Source organism: Phyllobates terribilis, unplaced genomic scaffold (assembly GCF_046119375.1).
Source record: "Phyllobates terribilis strain yellow unplaced genomic scaffold, ASM4611937v1 Scaffold_567__1_contigs__length_1068694, whole genome shotgun sequence".
Classification (NCBI taxonomy): Eukaryota; Metazoa; Chordata; class Amphibia; order Anura; family Dendrobatidae; genus Phyllobates; species Phyllobates terribilis.
This window is the reverse complement of record NW_027363327.1, coordinates 198280-216912: the sequence shown is the minus strand read 5'-3', so window position 1 is coordinate 216912 and position 18633 is coordinate 198280. Positions and strand designations below refer to the sequence as shown.

At 46.9% G+C, this 18633-nt stretch overlaps 1 long non-coding RNA gene across 1 annotated transcript in view; it reads left to right on the top strand.

Annotated features, from left to right (window-relative positions):
- LOC141233120 (uncharacterized) overlaps positions 1-18168 on the top strand; it is a 46250-nt gene extending 28082 nt beyond the window's left edge. The window contains exon 3 of the long non-coding RNA XR_012299274.1: positions 18058-18168. This is a non-coding gene — a long non-coding RNA (uncharacterized lncRNA). The remainder of the gene's footprint in view (positions 1-18057) is intronic.
- The last annotated feature ends 465 nt before the right edge of the window (positions 18169-18633 follow it).

Genomic DNA, 18633 nt, shown 5'->3' with positions numbered 1-18633 from the left:
TGCTTTAAGATCTGCTAACTTCTTCTCTACCTTGGATCTCACTAGCGGGTACTGGCAGGTTCCTGTAGCAGAGGCGGACCGGGAGAAGACTGCATTCACCACCCCGATGGGACTTAGTGAGTTCACCTGCATGCCGTTCGGACTCTGCAACGCACCAGGAACCTTCCAACGATTAATGGAGTGCTGTCTGGGCCACAGAAACTTCGAGACGGTCCTGTTGTACCTGGACGATGTCATCGTATATTCTAAGACTTATGAGGACCACCTGAAACACCTGGCGGAGGTGTTCGAAGCTCTGGCGAGTTACGGCCTAAAGGTGAAACCCTCCAAGTGTCACCTCCTGAAACCAAAGGTGCAGTACCTGGGACACGTGGTGAGCGCTGACGGAGTGGCTCCCGACCCTGATAAGATCACCGCAATTAAGGAATGGCCAAGCCCCTCCAGCGTAAAAGAAGTGCGGCAGTTCCTCGGGTTGGTAGGCTACTACCGAAGGTTTATTCCCGGTTTCACCAGAAAGGCAGCACCTATGCAGGACCTCCTGATAGGCCAGTCCCGGAAGGCCAAGAACCAGAAGCCGCCCTTCAAATGGGAGGAGCTGGAAGAAGAGTCCTTCCGCCAGCTGAAGATGGCCCTCACGGGGGATGAAATCCTGGCGTACCCGGATTATAGCCAGCCCTTTATCCTCTACACCGACGCCAGTAACATCGGGCTAGGAGCCGTACTGTCCCAGATTCAGCAGGGGAAAGAACGAGTAATCGCCTACGCCAGCCGAAAACTGCGACCCACCGAAAGGAACCCCGAGAATTACAGCTCATTTAAGCTAGAGTTCCTGGCCGTGGTATGGGCAGTCACCGAGCGCTTTAAGCATTACCTCGCTTCTTCCCGGTTCACCGTGTACACGGATAACAACCCGTTGACACACCTGGACACGGCAAGACTCGGTGCCCTGGAGCAGAGGTGGATGGCCCGTCTGTCCAACTACGAGTTCACAATCAAATACCGGGCAGGACGCTCCAATACCAACACGGACGCCCTGTCCAGGATGCCCAACCTGCCGGACGGAGGAGAAGATCCGGAGGGACTGGAAGAAGTTGAACTCCCTGCGTTCCACCGTCATGGGACTATCCAGTATTCCCACCGGGTAAGGAGTAAGCAGGCTGCTACGTTGAACCCCTTACCCCACTACAACTGGGCAGAAACGCAAGACAGCGACCCTGCCGTCCGACTGGTGAAGGAGATGCTGACTCGGCCGGAGGCTCGCCTTGAATCAGACGCTCCGGAGGAAGCCAAACAACTATGGGCAGAGAAGAGTCGACTGTTCCTTTACAAAGGGAAGTTGTGCCGCAGAATGGTTAACTCCCGGACGCATGAATTACTCTGGCAAGTAGTGGTGCCACGAAGAGACGCAGCCATGGTGATGGAGGCATACCACGACGGAGCTGGACACTTCGGGTGGAAGAAGCTGGAGTTCCTGCTGCGCGAGCGGTTCCACTGGGTAGGCATGAGGGGAACCATCGAGAAGTGGTGCAGAGACTGTGGCCCGTGCAACCTGAGAAGGAAGGACCGTGCCAGCCAGAAGACTCCCCTGCAGTCCATCGTCACCCGGCAACCGTTGGAACTGGTAGCCTTGGATCATGTAAAGCTGACCCCAAGCAGAAGTGGCTACGTCTACGCGTTAACCATCGTGGATCATTACTCCCGGTTCTTGGTTGTCGTCCCCGTCAAGGACTTAACGGCTCAAACAGCAGCTAGAGCCTTCCAGCAGCACTTCTGCCGTCCACACGGTTACCCGGACCAAGTGCTGACGGACCAGGGACCTGCCTTTGAAGCGGAGGTCTTCCAGGAATTTTGCAATCTGTATGGCTGCCGGAAGATAAGGACGACACCCTACCATCCGCAAACTAATGGACTTTGTGAAAAAATGAACCAGGTGGTAATGGATCTTCTAAAAACGTTGCCTCTGGAAGAACGCAGTCTGTGGCCTGAGAAGTTGCCCGATCTGGTGGACCTATACAACCACATCCCGGTAGGTTCCACCAACTGTACCCCGGCTTACCTAATGAGGGCGAGACCTGGTAAGTTACCTGTTGACCTGGAAATGGGAGTCCTGACACCCGAGGACACTTCACCAGAACCGGAAAGTACAGGAGAGCGTGGAGCGAAGTCTCTGTCAGGCTAGGGAAAGACAAGAGAAAACTTACAACCAATATGCTCCCGCCGTTCCCCTGGTACCCGGAGAGCAGGTCTTAAAGAGGAAAAGACGGCTCCACAAGTTGGACGACCAGTGGGAGAAGGACCCGTACACCGTACTGCCCTCAAGCCACGATAACCCGAAGGTCTGTACCATCAGTAAAGACGGAGGGGAAACCACAGCCATTGTATCCCGGGACCACCTGAAGAAGTGTCCCGAACAACTGAGGAACCCTGAAGAGGAACAAGAAGACCATCGACCCGTAGAGGAAAGGGAAGATATGGTTAGTACTGTGCTCGGGGACTTCCCTCGGTCTTGGACTCAAGTCAATGGTGCAGTTGTGGTACCCGTACTCACCTTCCTCCAACCGTCATCCCAAGCACCTACGGAGCAACGGGTAGAGCTGGAAGAACAGCCGGTCCAGGAGGCAGAAGACCCCACACCCGCAGACCAGGAGGATCAATCCTCTGCTTGCAGTGAGCCTGCCATATCCCTAGTGAGCCAGGGAACTCGTAGACAGCTGCCCAGTTTACCCTTGACAGCTCCTACACCCTGTAGTTCGGGGCCAGACAGTCAGCTCCGTAGGTCCACCAGAGCCACTAGAGGCCAGTTACCCGCACGCTGGAGGATTTAAAGTGTATAAATTGTTTTATTTATGTTTACCTGTGTATTGTTGCTTGTGTATAATTTTGTGTTTCTAGTTATTTTTAGGAGTCCTTGGTGGATCTTCCGGGAATCCTTGTACAATTAGTTGGAGCGTAACCCAGGATGGACTAGAGACTGTTAAGGACTCGGGGCAAGACAGACCCCTACCTGGTTACGTCTCCCTGTTTTGGTGAAATGGACACCTTTGTTTTCTTCAAAACTGCACCCGGTTGCGGACACGCCGTAACCATCTTTATGTGTTTTTCTTATTGTATTATTATTGTTTATACCTTGTTATGTTTTTCTAAAAATATGTTTAGTCCCGGAGTACTAAATTTCACTAGGGGGGAATGTGACACCCCAGGGGTCTGGTTGCCACAGTGATAGAGATATTACGTCTGAGAGCAGGTGGGAGGTCTCTTGGTCAGGGATCCTATGCATGCCACACCTCCTGCCCAGTCCTGGGAGGGGAAGAACTTCCCCTATATAAACCTGGGGCTGAGGCAGGGTTAGTGAGTAGAGAAGAAGCAGAGAAAAGAAGCAAATATAGGAAGAAACAACAGGAGCTCTGTGGGAGCAGTGTACAAGGAGTCAGGGGCTGGCAGCTGCAGAGCTCGCCCTGACTGAGAAGATTTCTTACCGGACCCGGAGTCCGAGGCTGTGGGGACTAACTCCTGCCCAGCAGCAGAATCCGTCAGGCAGGGGATTCCAGGTCCTCTGGCCAAGAAACCTGAAGGCACGGTCACACGCATGGGACCAGCACCGCCATCGTGGAGCGGAAGCTACTAGAAGGCCCCGAGTCACCGGCCATACGGGTGAGCACCACACGGCACACTCAGGGACGTGGGCTACTTTTACCCGCCTCTAGCAAGGTAGCCAGAAGAGTACAGTTAGTTTGGGAGGCCTACAACTCCGCCTGGCCAGGGGAGATCCCATCTGCTCAAGGACTGACCAGGCCCCAATCGCTAGCCAGTACTCCGGGAGGGTCTATCTTTGTCACCAGTAAAGACCCTGAACTACACAGTACCGTCTCCGAGTGGTTCCTGCTACCCCCATCATCCACGTCGGCTGCCCTGAGGCCATACCCCTCCCGTTGGGGGTTATACTATCACGCTGCACAATCCTACCACCGGCCTCAGCGGTCTGCCCTGCAGCAGCAGCTCCCTGGCTGCACTCAACGGGTGGCGTAGTCATCTAACATCTACTGCTAAAACATCGCCGCTTAGTCTGACTCCCTGGGCACGGACCGGATCACCGCCACGAGACTACAACCCTCAACAGATCCGGCTCCGGGTAAGCTCCCGCGTGCGCAACGCTGCGCGACACAGGCCCAGGGGCGCGTCACAGACATACTAGGGAATACATTTCAGCATTCAAGTAACAGTGGCAGCAGTACTCCATACCAAAGGCAAGTTGGGGCACCCACTGAAAAATAAATCATTTTAAAGCTAGTCTCAGTGTTAGCCAGACCTGGAGGTCTTTGTGAAGAAATATGGGATCAGTCAGGCTGGTACAATGGTCACAGCGCAATACATCGACCCATGTAGCCCTGTACTGGGAATATGAAGGCCCTCGGTGGAGCTTGTTGTTCATTTGCAAAGTTCTACACAAGTATTGCGCCACCGTCCTCAACCATCAAATGTGAACCTCTGTCATACTATACAGATGAAAGTTTAAAGCATTATTCCTGCTACCCATTGTACATTTTTTCCAGACCTAGTAAATGAGAGTTTATTTTCGGAAACATGTCTGTCTTCTTCTTTGCGGAGTTAAAGAGTCCCAGTGTCTCACCAACTGTGGCAGAACATAGTCTGAAGGTGCCATCAGCTGAATCCGTAATATGTGCACACAACGAGGAACCCCTTGTCTCGTCCCTTACACCTTCACCATACTTCATTGTTGCTTGCAGACCCTCTATATTGTTCCACTCTCCAGCCCTTTGACAAACTAACTGTCTTCTGTGAACGGCAAATATTTCACATTTTTGCTCATTAGTCCATAGCCAAGGCTGACATTTTTCGGCACCCTTGTTTCTATGACTAAGATATTGTTTTTGATTACAATTCTTCCTTGAAGACCACTTCTGGCCAGAACTTTGGATGGGATGGGAGCATTTTTGTGCCAGCTCTGTGCTCAGGCTTGGACTGGCCGACAGGAGAATCCTCCAGTGGACCCCTGTGCAGAGTGGCCACCACCCTTTTATATGAGCAGTACTTGGCACAATAAACTTTACTCACTATGTGCAGACAAAGGTAGCATCTTATTCATTTACCAATCTACCCAGTTCATGGTTATATAAATTTGTGATTGAGGATAATGTCACATTTGCATGTAGTTGAGAAGTGGGGCCCTAAAGTTGGACAGTGGGGGTCTCTGGCACCAGTCAGACACTGCTTGTGTCTCTTGTATTCGGTGTCTCTGTGTCCCGGTCTTCAGTCTTCAAGCAGGTAGTTTGTTGTGTAGGACATACACTATTTTAGTGCCCTTCCCCCATCACAGAGATTGGTCTCCATAAGGATGTGTGCCCACGATGCATTTTTAAACTTTTCCGCAACAGCAAAAACGCTGCAGAAACGCTTAAAAAACGCATGGTAGAAGGCCTGCCATGGTCCCCAATGATAATCCGCATGTGCTGTGCACATGCTGCGGAAATTTCCACTGCGGATTATCATTGCGGAAAAAAACGCAGCACTACCAATTATTTTGCGGAAGTGCTGCGTTTTCGCCGCCATTTACTTGCATTAGATCGCATGGATTACGCATCACTGTATATGTAGATGCGCATTCCATGCGTTCTAATGTGTGGATCGTACCCAGGTCTAGAGAAGAGGAGACTCTCCTCCGGACCCTTGTACCATAGAAAATTGTAAAAAAAAATGAATAAAATAAGTATATATTTATTTTTTACCTTCTGGCGGCCCCCGATGAGCTCCTCCTCTCATGCCGGCAGTTCGATGGACTGAAGGAATTGCGCTGACGTCATAGTCATGTGACGGGTCACGCGACACTGACGTCGGCAGGTCCTTCAGTGTAACATGATCTGCCGGCAGCCGGGACGGTGAAGCTAGACACCGGGGGCCATCAGAAGGTAAGTAAATATTTATTTTTTGACATTCTCTTGGGTCACACTATATAAATCCATGCTGGTTGCATGGATTTATATAGTGTGACCAAGTTGTCAAGCACTTTCCAAGTGATGCTAAAATCGCTTGGAAAGCACTTGTCAAACCGCATGCGGAAATGCATGTGAAGAACGCTTCACATCCGCATGTCCCTGGCAGGAAAAACGCATGTACAATCCGCATGTACAATCCGCATGTACAATCCGCACGTACAATCCACATGCGTTTTTTCTGCCAGGGGAGATGCAGAAACGCTCAGGAAAAATCCAGAGCATTTCTGCATCGTGGGCACATTGTTAGAACCCTCCTGTTAGTTTTTGCTATCTTGTGTTTTGCAGTCACGTGACGATCTACCTATATATTCCAGCTCCTCCCTTCTGGCTTTGCTGGACTTCAGTGTTGTTTGACTGTTTTGCTAGCCTGGTGCTTCTGTGCCTTTCTCTGTTTGCTTGGTCCTCTTGGACCTCTAGTACTTTTTGTCAGTTTGTCTTTTGTGTTCTACAACAATTTCTGTTTAGGAGGTGTCCCATTTTTGTCCCAGTCCTTAGTTCTTTAGGGACCCCTACCTTAATTCTATAGGTCTTCGTTCAGACTAGCCGAGGACGAAGGTGGGTCTGTTCACTAGGAACAGGCAGCCCGCTACATCGTAGGGATTCAGCTTAGTCTTACTGTAGGGACAGCTTTCCCCTATCTTTCCTTAGTTCTTCTTGCAGATCACAACAGTAAGTCCAGCCCAAAAAAAAAACTAAAAGGAAAGAAATTCAGGGATCAGTATGGTTTCCGTCCAGGAGTTGGCTCAACGCGTGCAAGGATTGTCTCTGGAGGTGGCCGAGCTTCAGCAACACGTGAGTAGCTGTCCTGGAGCGCATTTTGTGGAACCAAAGGTAGGACTGCCTGATGTTTTTTATGGTAAACAGCAAGATTTTTTTCCTTTAAAAATGCTTATTTGTTATATTTTCGTTTGAGACCAAGTTCCTCTGGGAATGAATCACAGCGCATTGGTTTTATTATGTCACTTTTGCGCAAAGAACCACAGGGTTGGGCCTTTTCCCTCCAGCCTAATGATCCGTGTTTAAATTCTGTTGAAGAATTTTTTTCTGCTATGGGGCTATTATATGACGATCCTGATCGAATCTCATCTGCTGAATCAGAACTTAGACGTTTGAATCAGGGGTCTGATGATGTTGAAAATTATTTCACACACATCAGGAGATGGGCTTCAGAAGTTAAGTGGAATGATTCGGCGCTTAGATGTTTATTTCTTGCTGGTCTGAGTGAAAGGGTTAAGGATTTGCTAATTGCATTCCCTGCACCTGAGACTCTGCAGGAGGCTATGCAGTTAGCTGTTCGTATAGACAGGAGACTGAGGTGCAGGCTCAATGACGTAAAGACTCCTGTAATGTCAGGTCCTAGTCCCCAGAAAATCTGCACTGACGGCGGGGAACCGATGGAGGTTGGGGAGATGTCACTCCACTCTCAGGAAAAAGACTGGAGATTCGCTGAGGGATTGTGTCTTTATTGTGGTAAAGGTGACCATTTGATTAAGTATTGTGAGCGTCATTTAAGTAAAGAAAAAAAAAGGTCAGTTACGCCCGTATAGCTTGTTTATGCTCTGCAAGAGTATTTCTTTCTGGGAGTACTACTCTGCAGGGAGATTTGATTGAATTTCAGGTATTTGTGGATTGTGGTTCAGCACTTAATGTGATTGATAAAGGGTTTTTGGAAAACCTTAAATTGAAATCCAAACCTTTGTCATCACTTATTTCTGTGGTTGCAATTGATAACACTCCTTTGAAATGTATTACTCACAAGGTTGCTGCATTTTCTCTCACTATCAATGGAGTTCACCAAGAAATTTTGGACTTGGTTGTTTTGGATAATTTACCCTCTCCAGTTGTTCTAGGATTGCCTTGGTTAAAACTGCACAATCCTTTATTGGACTGGTCTACTAATGTGATTAAGTTTTGGAGTCCGAAGTGCTATGATAAATGTTGTAATGGTCGCTCTGCGGCTGTGGAAAAAGTGGAATTACCTGTACCTATTCAAGATTTTTGGAGGCTTTTTTTTGAGGAATCACAAGTTTTACCTCCTCATAGGGATTATGATTGCACCATTGAGTTTGTTCCTGGAACTACTCTTCCCAAAAGTCGCTTGTTTAATCTGACTATCCCTGAAAGAAAGGCCTTGGAGGAGTACAAAGAGACTAGCCTGGTTGCTGGTCACATTAGACCTTCTAAGTCGCCTGTGGCAGTCGGATTCTTCTTTGTTAAAAAAAAGGACGGCGGTTTATGTCCATGTCTGGATTTTCATGAAATTAATAAGATTACCGTACGCAATTCCTACCCATTACCGTTAATTCCTGACTTGTTTAACCAGTTAGTGGGAGACAAGTGGTTCTCCAAAATTGATCTCCGGGGGGCATACAATTTGTTACGTGTGAAGGAGGGTGATGAATGGAAAACTGCTTTTAACACTCCGGTAGGTCATTTTGAGAATCTGGTGATGCCTTTTGGTCTTACCAATGCACCTGCATTTTTTCAGAACCCTATTAATGACATCCTGAGACCTCTGATTGGTAAGAATGTGGTTGTGTATTTCGATGACATTTTGATTTATTCACCAGATCTGGAGTCCCATTGGCAGAGTGTACGTGAAGTTTTGCAGTTATTGGGTGATATTTCACTCTTTGCTAATCTGGAGAAATGTTAGTTCGCTGTGCAGAAAATTCGTTTTTTTAGCTACATTGTCTCCAGCGATGGCTTTGAGATGGACCCTGTGAAGGTTCAGGCTGTGCAGGAATGGCCTAGGCCTATTGGTTTGAAATCTATACAGAGATTTTTGGGTTTTGCCAATTATTACAGGAAATTCATTAAGAATTTTTCTGTAATTGTTAAACCTCTAACCGATCTCACCAGGAAAGGTGCGAATACGGCCCAGTGGACTACTGAGGCCATTGAAGTTTTTGAGTATCTCAAAGAGAGGTTCAGTTCTGCCCCTATCCTTATGCAGCCTGATGAGACCAAGCCTTTTTTGGTCGAGGTCGATGCTTCATCGGTGGGGGTCGGAGCAGTTTTGTCTCAGGAGAACAAGGGTGGAGTACATCCTTGTGCCTTCTTTTCGAAAAAATTTTCGGAAAACGAACTGAATTATGATGTTGGAAATCAGGAGCTGCTGGCTATTAAGCTCGCGTTTGAACATTGGCGTCATTTTTTGGAAGGCGCTAGATTTCCTATTCAGGTTTTCACAGATCATAAGAATTTGATTTATCTGGATGCTGCCAAACGCTTGAATGCCCGTCAAGCTAGGTGGGCACTTTTTTTTCTCGGTTTCATTTTTCTGTTACCTATTTCCCTGGTACTAAGAATGTTAAAGCCAATGTTTTATCTCGCAGCTTCTCTCCTACGGTCGGTGCCGAGGAGGAGGAGAGCATTTTACAGAAAGGGATTGTGGTGGCGGCTTTGGACTCCGTTTTGGAGAATGGGATTCTGAAAGCTCAAGAAGATGCTCCATCTAACACTCCAGGTTGTTCGTGCCTGGAGCCTTTAAGAGAGATTTGTTTGTGGAGTGTCATGAGTCTCTGTTGGCAGGTCATCCAGGAATTTCGGAGACTAAGAGACTGATCAGTCGCAGTTTTTGGTGGCCTGGATGGCAGAAGGAAGTCATCAAGTGGGTGCGTCAGTGTACTGTGTGCGCTAGGTCAAAGGCTTCACATACTCCTGCTGCGGGGTTGCTTTGCCTTCTGGAGGTTGCTAGTGTGCCTTGGACGCATCTCACTATGGATTTTATTACTGATCATCCTGTGTCCGAGGGTTTTACTGTCATCTGGGTGGTCGTGGAGCGTTTTAGTAAGATGTGTCATTTGGTTCCATTCATTAAGTTGCCCTGCGCCAAGACTCTCGCTAAGGCATTTGTTAAGGAGATTGTCAAGCTCCATGGCGTTCCCACGGATATTGTTTCTGATAGAGGACCTCAGTTTGTGGCTCGCTTTTGGCGTGCTTTTTGTGACAGGTTGGGAGTCCATTTGTCATTTTCGTCTGGTTATCATCCTGAGTCTAATGGACAGACTGAAAGAAAGAACCAGGATGTTGAACAGTTTTTGCGTTGCTTTGTGGCGGACAATCAAGAGGTGTGGTCGGAGTTTCTGCCTCTCGCAGAATTTGCTCTTAACAGTCATACATCCTCCTCTGCTGGGTGTTCTCCTTTTTTTTTGTTGTACTGGGAGACATCCGTGTTTTGGTTCTTTCTCCAAATTGGGGTCGGCGGTGCCGGAGGAGGAGAATTTTTCCGGTGATTTAGAGAGAGTTTGGACTAATGTACGTTGTAACCTTCAAGAGGCTAACAAAAAGTCCAAGAAGTATTTTGACAGGAAACGTAAAGAGGTTTTGTTTACTGTGGGTGACATGGTTTGATTGTCTTTGAAGAACCTGCGTTTGAGGATTCCCTCTAAAAAACTGGGTCCTAAGTTTGTGGGTCCATTTAAAGTGCTTCAGGTTGTTAACCCGTCTGCTGTTAGGTTGGATGTCCCTACTTCCTGGAAGATTAATCCTGTGTTTCATATTTCCTTCTTGAAAAAGGCTGACGTATCTAATAGGGACGCCACTGTCATAGTTCCTCCTGTGGTGGAAGACGGCGAATATGAAATTTCTCGTATTTTGAATTCTAGATGGCATAGAGGGAAATTACAGTATCTTGTCTCCTGGAAGGGTTTCGGTCCCAAAGACTACGCCTGGGTAAAGACGGATGATGTCTCTGCTCCTAGGCTTGTTAAAGCTTTCCACAGGAGCTTTCCTGATAGGCCTGGGCCTGGAGGATCCGGAGGATCCTCATAGAAGAGGGGGAACTGTTAGAACCCTCCTGTTTGTTTTTGCTATCTTGTGTTTTGCGGTCACGTGACCATCTGCCTATATATTCCAGCTCTGCCCTTCTGGCTTTGCTGGACTTCAGTGTTGTTTGACTGTTTTGCTAGCCTGGTGCTTCGGTGCCTAGCTCTGTCAGTTTGCTTGGTCCTCTTGGACCTCTAGTACTTTTTGTCAATTTGTCTTTTGTGTTCTACAACAATTTCTGTTTAGGAAGTGTCCCATTTTTGTCCCAGTCCTTAGTTCTTTAGGAGTCCTTCCTTAATTCTATAGGTCTTCGTTCAGACTAGCCGAAGAAAAAGGTGGGTCTGTTCACTAGGAACAGGCAGCCCGCTACATCATAGGGATTCAGCTTAGTCTTACTGTAGGGACAGCTTTCCCCTATCTTTCCTTATTTCTTCTTGCAGATCACAACACACATAGCCTTACTTTGTTATTTAGATAGACAGATAGATAGATAGAGGGCTGCCACCAGGAATTTCAGGGCCCAATATTGGCAACATTTTCAAGCTCCCTTGAGACTCTGCCCAGGCTCCACCCCAGCTCCACCTCCACCCCTCGAAACTTCCACAGTCCCACCACCCAATCTTGGAAAAACTCCACTTCTGCACCACGCCCTCACCAATCACAGATTTACAGTTTCCACTCAACCATATATCATATACATAGCCAGCAACTTTTGTTTTGGCCAAAAGATTTTTTCAATCAACCACCACGACAAGTTAGACTCTTTTGGCTGGGCCCTACTTTACTCTAACCTATTAAACCTTTCTTAAAATATCCAATACTCTTTTTAGGTATATTTTTAGTTCTTTTTCTTTAAAGGAATGTGTCACATAAATTTTTTAAAATGACTAATAATATCACATTCAAGGAACAAAAACCATCACACCATAGCCGGACCACAATTTACCATCACATAGTCACCAAATAATACCACATACAAGGTATACTGCCACACCATGACCAGACCACATATTACTACCACATAGTGATCAAATAATACCACATACAAGGAAAAAATACCGCCACACCATGGCCAGACCACATATTACCACCACATAGTGACCGAATAATACCACAAGCAAGGAACAAATACCACCACACCATGACCAGACCACATATTACCACCAAATGGTCACCAAATAATACCACATATACACTGTGTGCAGAATTATTAGGCAAATAAGTATTTTGATCACATGATACTTTTTATACATGTTGTCCTATTCCAAGCTGCATAAGTTTGAGAGCCAACTACCAATTAAGTAAATCTGGTGATGTGCATCTCTGTAATGAGGAGAGGTGTTGACTAATGACATCAACACCCTATATAAGGTGTGCTTAATTAGTAGGCAACTTCCTTTCCTTTGGCAAAATGGGTCAGAAGAGAGATTTGACGGGCTCTGAAAAGTCCAAAATTGTGAGATGTTTTGCAGAGGGATGCAGCAGTCTTGAAATTTCCAAACTTTTGAAGCGTGATCACCGAACAATCAAGCATTTCATGGCAAATAGCCAACAGGGTCGCAAGAAGCGTGTTGGCCAAAAAAGGCGCAAAATAACTGCCCATGAATTGAGGAAAATCAAGCGTGAAGCTGCCAAGATGCCATTCGCCACCAGCTTTGCCATATTTCAGAGCTGCAACATTACTCGAGTATCAAAAAGCACAAGGTGTGCGATACTCAGGGACATGGCCAAGGTAAGGAAGGCTGAAAAACGACCACCTTTGAACAAGAAACATAAGATAAAATGTCAAGAATGGGCCAAGAAATATCTTAAGACTGATTTTTCAAAGGTTTTATGGACTGATGAAATGAGAGTGACTCTTGATGGGCCAGATGGATGGGCCAGAGGCTGGATCAGTAAAGGGCAGAGAGCTCCACTTCGACTCACGCCAGCAAGGTGGAGGTGGGGTACTGGTATGGGCTGGTATAATCAAAGATGAACTTATGGGACCTTTTCGGGTTGAGGATGGAGTGAAGCTCAACTCCCAGACCTACTGCCAGTTTCAGGAAGACAACTTCTTCAAGCAGTTGTACAGGAAGAAGTCGGTATCGTTAAAAAAAAACATGATTTAAATGCAGGACAATGCTCCATCACATGCATCCAACTACTCCACAGCGTGGCTGGCCAGTAAAGGTCTAAAAGAAGAAAAAATAATGACATGGCCCCCTTGTTCATCTGATCTGAACCCCATAGAGAACCTGTGGTCCATCATAAAATGTGAGATCTACAGGGAGTGAAAACAGTACACCTCTCGGAACAGTGTCTGGGAGGCTGTGGTGGCTGCTGCACGCAATGTTGATCGAAAACAGATCAAGCAACTGACAGAATCTATGGATGGAAGGCTGTTGAGTGTCATCATAAAGAAAGGTGGCTATAATGATCACTAATTTTTTTGGTTTTTGTTTTTGCATGTCAGAAATGTTTATTTCTAAATTTTGTGCACTGATATTGGTTTACCTGGTGAAAATAAACAAGTGAGATAAAATTATATTTGGTTTTTATTAAGTTGCCTAATAATTCTGCACAGTAACAGTTACCTGCACACACAGATATCCTCCTAAGATAGCCAAATCTAAAAAAAAACACTCCAACTTCCAAAAATATTAAGCTTGGATATTTATGAGTCTTTTGAGTTGATTGAGAACATAGTTGTTGATCAATAATAAAAATAATCCTCTAAAATACAACTTGCCTAATAATTCTGCACACAGTGTAAGGGACAAATACCGCCACACCATGACCGGACCACATATTACCACCACATAGTGACCAAATAATACAATGCTGATCATTAATAAAAAAAAAAAATACTAATATTACCATAAGTGCCATTATACACAGGAGCTCTCTACATAGTAGACGGTGTACAGTGATCACCAGTGACATTATACACAGGAGCTCTGTATATAGTGTCAGTGTACAGGTAATACAGTGATCACCAGTGACATTATACATAGGAGCTGTGTATATAGTGTACAGGTAATACAGTGATCACCAGTGACATTATACACCTGAGCTCTGCATATAGTGTATAGTGTACAGGTAATACAGTGATCACCAGTGACATACACAGGAGCTCTGTACATTAGTATATAGTGTCATTGTACAGAGAACACACTGACTCACAAGTGACGTCTCTAGAAGTCCTTCATCTTTGCTTTTTTTCACTTTCATCCAGCGCAGACCGACCTCACTTCTTCCAGCCAGGACTCGTCTCTGCATAAAATAGCACATAGTTATCTAGAGCACATTCCCCAATTTCTACATTATGTAGCTGAATACAGATGTGCACCCACCATTAATATATAATTAGTTATTATGCAACCCACCATTCCAAATACAAATTGTAATCCACCATGGCCCCCCCACTAACTGTAAATAGCCACTTTCTCCACCCAATAAATATATAAATTAAATAGCACCTGTACTCTTTCCCAATTCATTACCAGTCACACTCCTGCATCCTCAACACCCCCCACTCTGTACCTCCCGCTCCCCCAATTCATTATATTTACATGAACCCCTCCACTCCAATTCATTATGTCATGTTCGTGCACTCTCCCAACCTGTATTCATAATCATTTATTCTCCCCCACTCCCAATTCATTATTTGCTCTCCCCCACTCCCAATTCACCATTAGCTCTCCCCACCCCTATTCAACATTTGCTCTCCCGACTCCAAATTCACCACTAGCTCTCCCCACCCCCCACTCCCAATTCACCTTTTGCTCCCCCCATCCCCACTCCCCATTCACCATTTGCTCTCCCCACTCCCAACTCATTTGCTCTCCCCACTCCCAATTCACCATTTGTTCTCCCCACCCTCCACTCCCAATTCACCATTTGCTCTCCCCACCCGCACTCCTAATTCACCATCTGCTCTCTACCCCCCACTTCCAATTCAACGTTTGCTCTCCCCACCCCCCACTCACTATTTGCTCCATTCACCATTAGTTCTCCCCACCCCCTTTTCCCAATTCACCATTTGCTCTTCCCACCCCCAATTCATCATGTGCTCTCCACACTCCCAATTCACCATTAGCTCTCACTACCGCTCCCTCCCAATTGACAATTTGCTCTCCCCACTCCCAATTTACCATTAGCTCTCCCCACCCCCACTCCCAATGCACCATTTGCTCTCCCCACCCCCCACTCCCAATTCACCATTTGCTCTCCCCACCCCCAATTCACCATTTGCTCTCCCCACCCCAACTTCATCATTTGCTCTCCCCACCCCCAATTCACTATGTGCTCTTCACACTCCCAATTCACAATTTGCTCTCCCCACTCACCTCTCTCAATTAATCATTTGCTCTCCCCACCCACTCCCAATTCATCATTTGCTCTCCCCAACCACTCCCAATTCATCATTTGCTCTCCTCACCCCCCCCATTCAGCATATGCTCTCCCCGCCCCCTCACTTCCAATTCACCATGTACTCTCCCCACCCCACAGATCGTTATCTGCTCTCCCCACCCCCAATTCACCATGTGCTCTCCCCACCCCCCACTCGCAATTCACTATTTGCTCTCTCCACCCCCCACCTTCAATTCATAATTTGCTCTCCCCACCCACCATGTGCTCTCCCCACCCCCAATTAATAATGTGCTCTATCCACTCCTCACTCCCAATTCACCATGTGCTCTCCCCACCCCCAATTCACCATGTGCTCTCTTCCCCCCCACTCCCAATTCATCATGTGCTCTCCCCTTCCCCCACTCCCTATTCTCTAAGTGCTTTCCCCAACCTCCACTCCCAGTTCATCATGTGCTCTCCCCCAAGACCATTTAATTAATTCTATTAAAAATAAATAAATTGATACTTACCTTTCATATAATCCCCTGCAGCTGCACTTCTGTACTGGCATCTTGGCCCTCTATGCAGACGTGTACGCGATGATGTCATTGCGTACGCACCTTCACCAGCACGTCCCATAAGAGGCGGAGGGACTGCACGGCCGTTCAGTTTTTATGGCTGTGAGAGCTCCAAGGGTCCCGGCACACGATACCCCAGTGTCGGCATATAAGTAAGCAAAAAAGATGGTAGCACTTAATAGAAAATTACATAAAAAATGGTGTATTTATTGGCCCGTGTGAACAGGTGCCAATGTTTCGGCTCAAAAGCAAGTGGATTTTTAATGCAACCAAACAAGCCTCATCAGGTCTAAGAAATGTATTTATTTTAATAAAATAAACAGTTTGTATTGTGGAGTCTGCTCCACTTCAGAGTTATTACATATATTGGGAATAACTCTTTAACCCCTTCCCACTTAAGGTAGTTTTTACTTTCCTGACCAAGCCAAATTTTTTAAACTAATATGTGCCATTTTATGTGGTAATAATTTTTTTCTTGACACATTGTAGTTTACGTTCGTGGTAAATTTAGGTCAATATGATAGACATTTATATAAAAAATATCGGAAATTTGATAAATATTTAGAAAAAGTCTCATTTTTGTACTTTGAATTTTGTATGCCAATGAAATGTCCCATCCCTCAGTTTTTCAGGACCATCTACACATTTGAAAAGATTTTGAGGGATCTATATGTCATGTATACACCTCAAAATATTCAAAACCGTATTCAGAAATTTTGTATAACCCACAGGGCTTCATGCAAAGTTAAATGAAAAATTACTTTTTATTATTATTATTAGCATGTGAAGGTATTTGCAAAGGGGGGTAGCAGAGGAATAGTGAGGCGAGAGATGAACCAGTCGAGCAGCAGAGTTGGGGATGGACTGGAGGGGTGCGAGAGTGTTAGCAGGTAGGCCACAGAGGAGGGTGTTGCAGTAGTCGAGGCGGGAGATGATGAGGGCATGAACAAGCAGTTTAATAGATTGAGGGTTGAGGAAAGGATGGATTCTGGGAATACTTTTGAGCTGGAGGCCACAGGAGGTGGCAAGAGCTTGGATGTGGGGTTTGAAGGACAGGGCAGAGTCAGGGGTTACTCCGGGGACCGGGGAAAGTGTGATGTCATTTATTGTGATAGAAAGATCAGGTGGGGAAGATATGCGAGATGAAGGAAACATGATGAGTTCAGTGTGCGGAAACAGTTGGCTTATACTCGAGTATATACGGTATATACTTTAAACTGTAAAGTGTTAGTAACAAGGCAAATCAACAGTAGAACTAATAACAGTAAGCTTGGGATAGCAGAGAAAGTCTTTCACTATTTAACGTTAATGTTCTCTTCACAAAGGTGGTGTGCCCAGTCGTGTGAGTTTCCATGTAAGTTCTCTATGAAGCTCTGGCCCTAGCGGGGATCACTGGGTTTTCCGGCTAGGCCGCAAGTCTCTCTCTGATGTTCACTACTAGGACCAACCCTTCTCAATCAATATGTTTCCACAAAGTAAAATAATAGGAGCTATACTCACCTCTGGTGCTGGCACCATTCCAGCTGGATCACTGAGGGGCTCCCGCAGGAACTGAGCAGTCAATGTCTGTGATCCTAGCTGTTATCTTTAATTAACGCCTTTGATGCCGCAACCTATAGTATCAGTGGCATCTAGGTTGTCAAATAAAGGTAGGGGGCTCTTTTAGTCAACCAACTCACACAATGGCCCCCACAGCTGTAATTGTAAATCATGCCTCGCAGCATCGTGCAATAAAGCTCAACCAGATTCACGTTCTGTAAAGGGACTAAAGTAAAAAAAGTAAAAAACAAAACGGTTTATAGAAAAAAATAACAAATCCCAGGTCCCGTTCTTTGATGTGGACTTGGGAACTGAGCCGACAAATGATGGCTGCATTATTCAGCCATCATCTGCCTCTAACAGATGCGAGTGGAGGGAAGCGACCGTTAACCTGTTATATGCCGCTAACTATCTGTGATGGCAGAATTTACAGCGACTGGTCCAGGTGGGGCACACTGTTCTAACTGTCCCTGCATCATGATTGTGGGGTGCCAAAGGGTTGTCATGACAGCTTGAGGTTTTCTGAACACCCCAGTGCTTGTCATGACAATACTCTGTAGTATCGGTGTCTCTGCGCCTTGACAGGCAGAGACGCCGTCCCTCTTACCGCCGCGCTCCCCTCCCGGCGTCCTCCGGCGCTCCTGCTTCTGCCGGCGCGCAGCTTCCCGGGCATTGTGCTTAGGGCGCCCTCTTAAAGGGGCCGCGCACGCCGTCCTAAGGAGTCCCCGGCCAATGACCGGAGGACCTCTCATATAAAAGGCACCTCCTCCAAGATGGAGGTGCCCATGCAAGGTTGTAGCTTTGTGTGTTAAACTCTGCTTCAGCCCTCAGGTCCTGCTGCCAGCCTGACTACCAGTCCAGCCCGCCAGCTTGACTACAAGTCCAGCCCGCCAGCCTGACTACAAGTCCAGCCCGCCAGCCTGACTACTAGTCCAGTCCGCCAGCTTGTCTACTCTCCAGCCCGACAGTCTGTCTACAGTCAAGTCTGCCAGTCTGTCTATGGGCCTTGCCCGCCTGCTTACCTGGAAGCACCTGCCTGTTACCTGCCGTGCCTACCAGTCAGCCTATCTGGAGGCTCCTGCTTGTTATCTGCCGTGTCTGCCAGTCTGCCTACCCGGATCACCCGTCAGCCTGCCTGCCGTGCTCATCTGCTGTACCGGTCAGTTCCTGCCTTCTGACCCGTGGGAGTCACCTGCTCTCATACAAGGTTGGTCCCAGAGTAGCACCTGGTCTCTCTGCTCGGTCCTTCCCTGGTCACGGAGTCGATTGAGCCGCCGTATGACCTTGGTCAGTCCGAGTTGACAGCTACTTACGCCCCTCTGGTCCCTCCTTGCACCGCAGCACAGAGGTTCCACCACCCGGATCCGTAACATACTCCTTTGAACACATGCCTGTGGAGA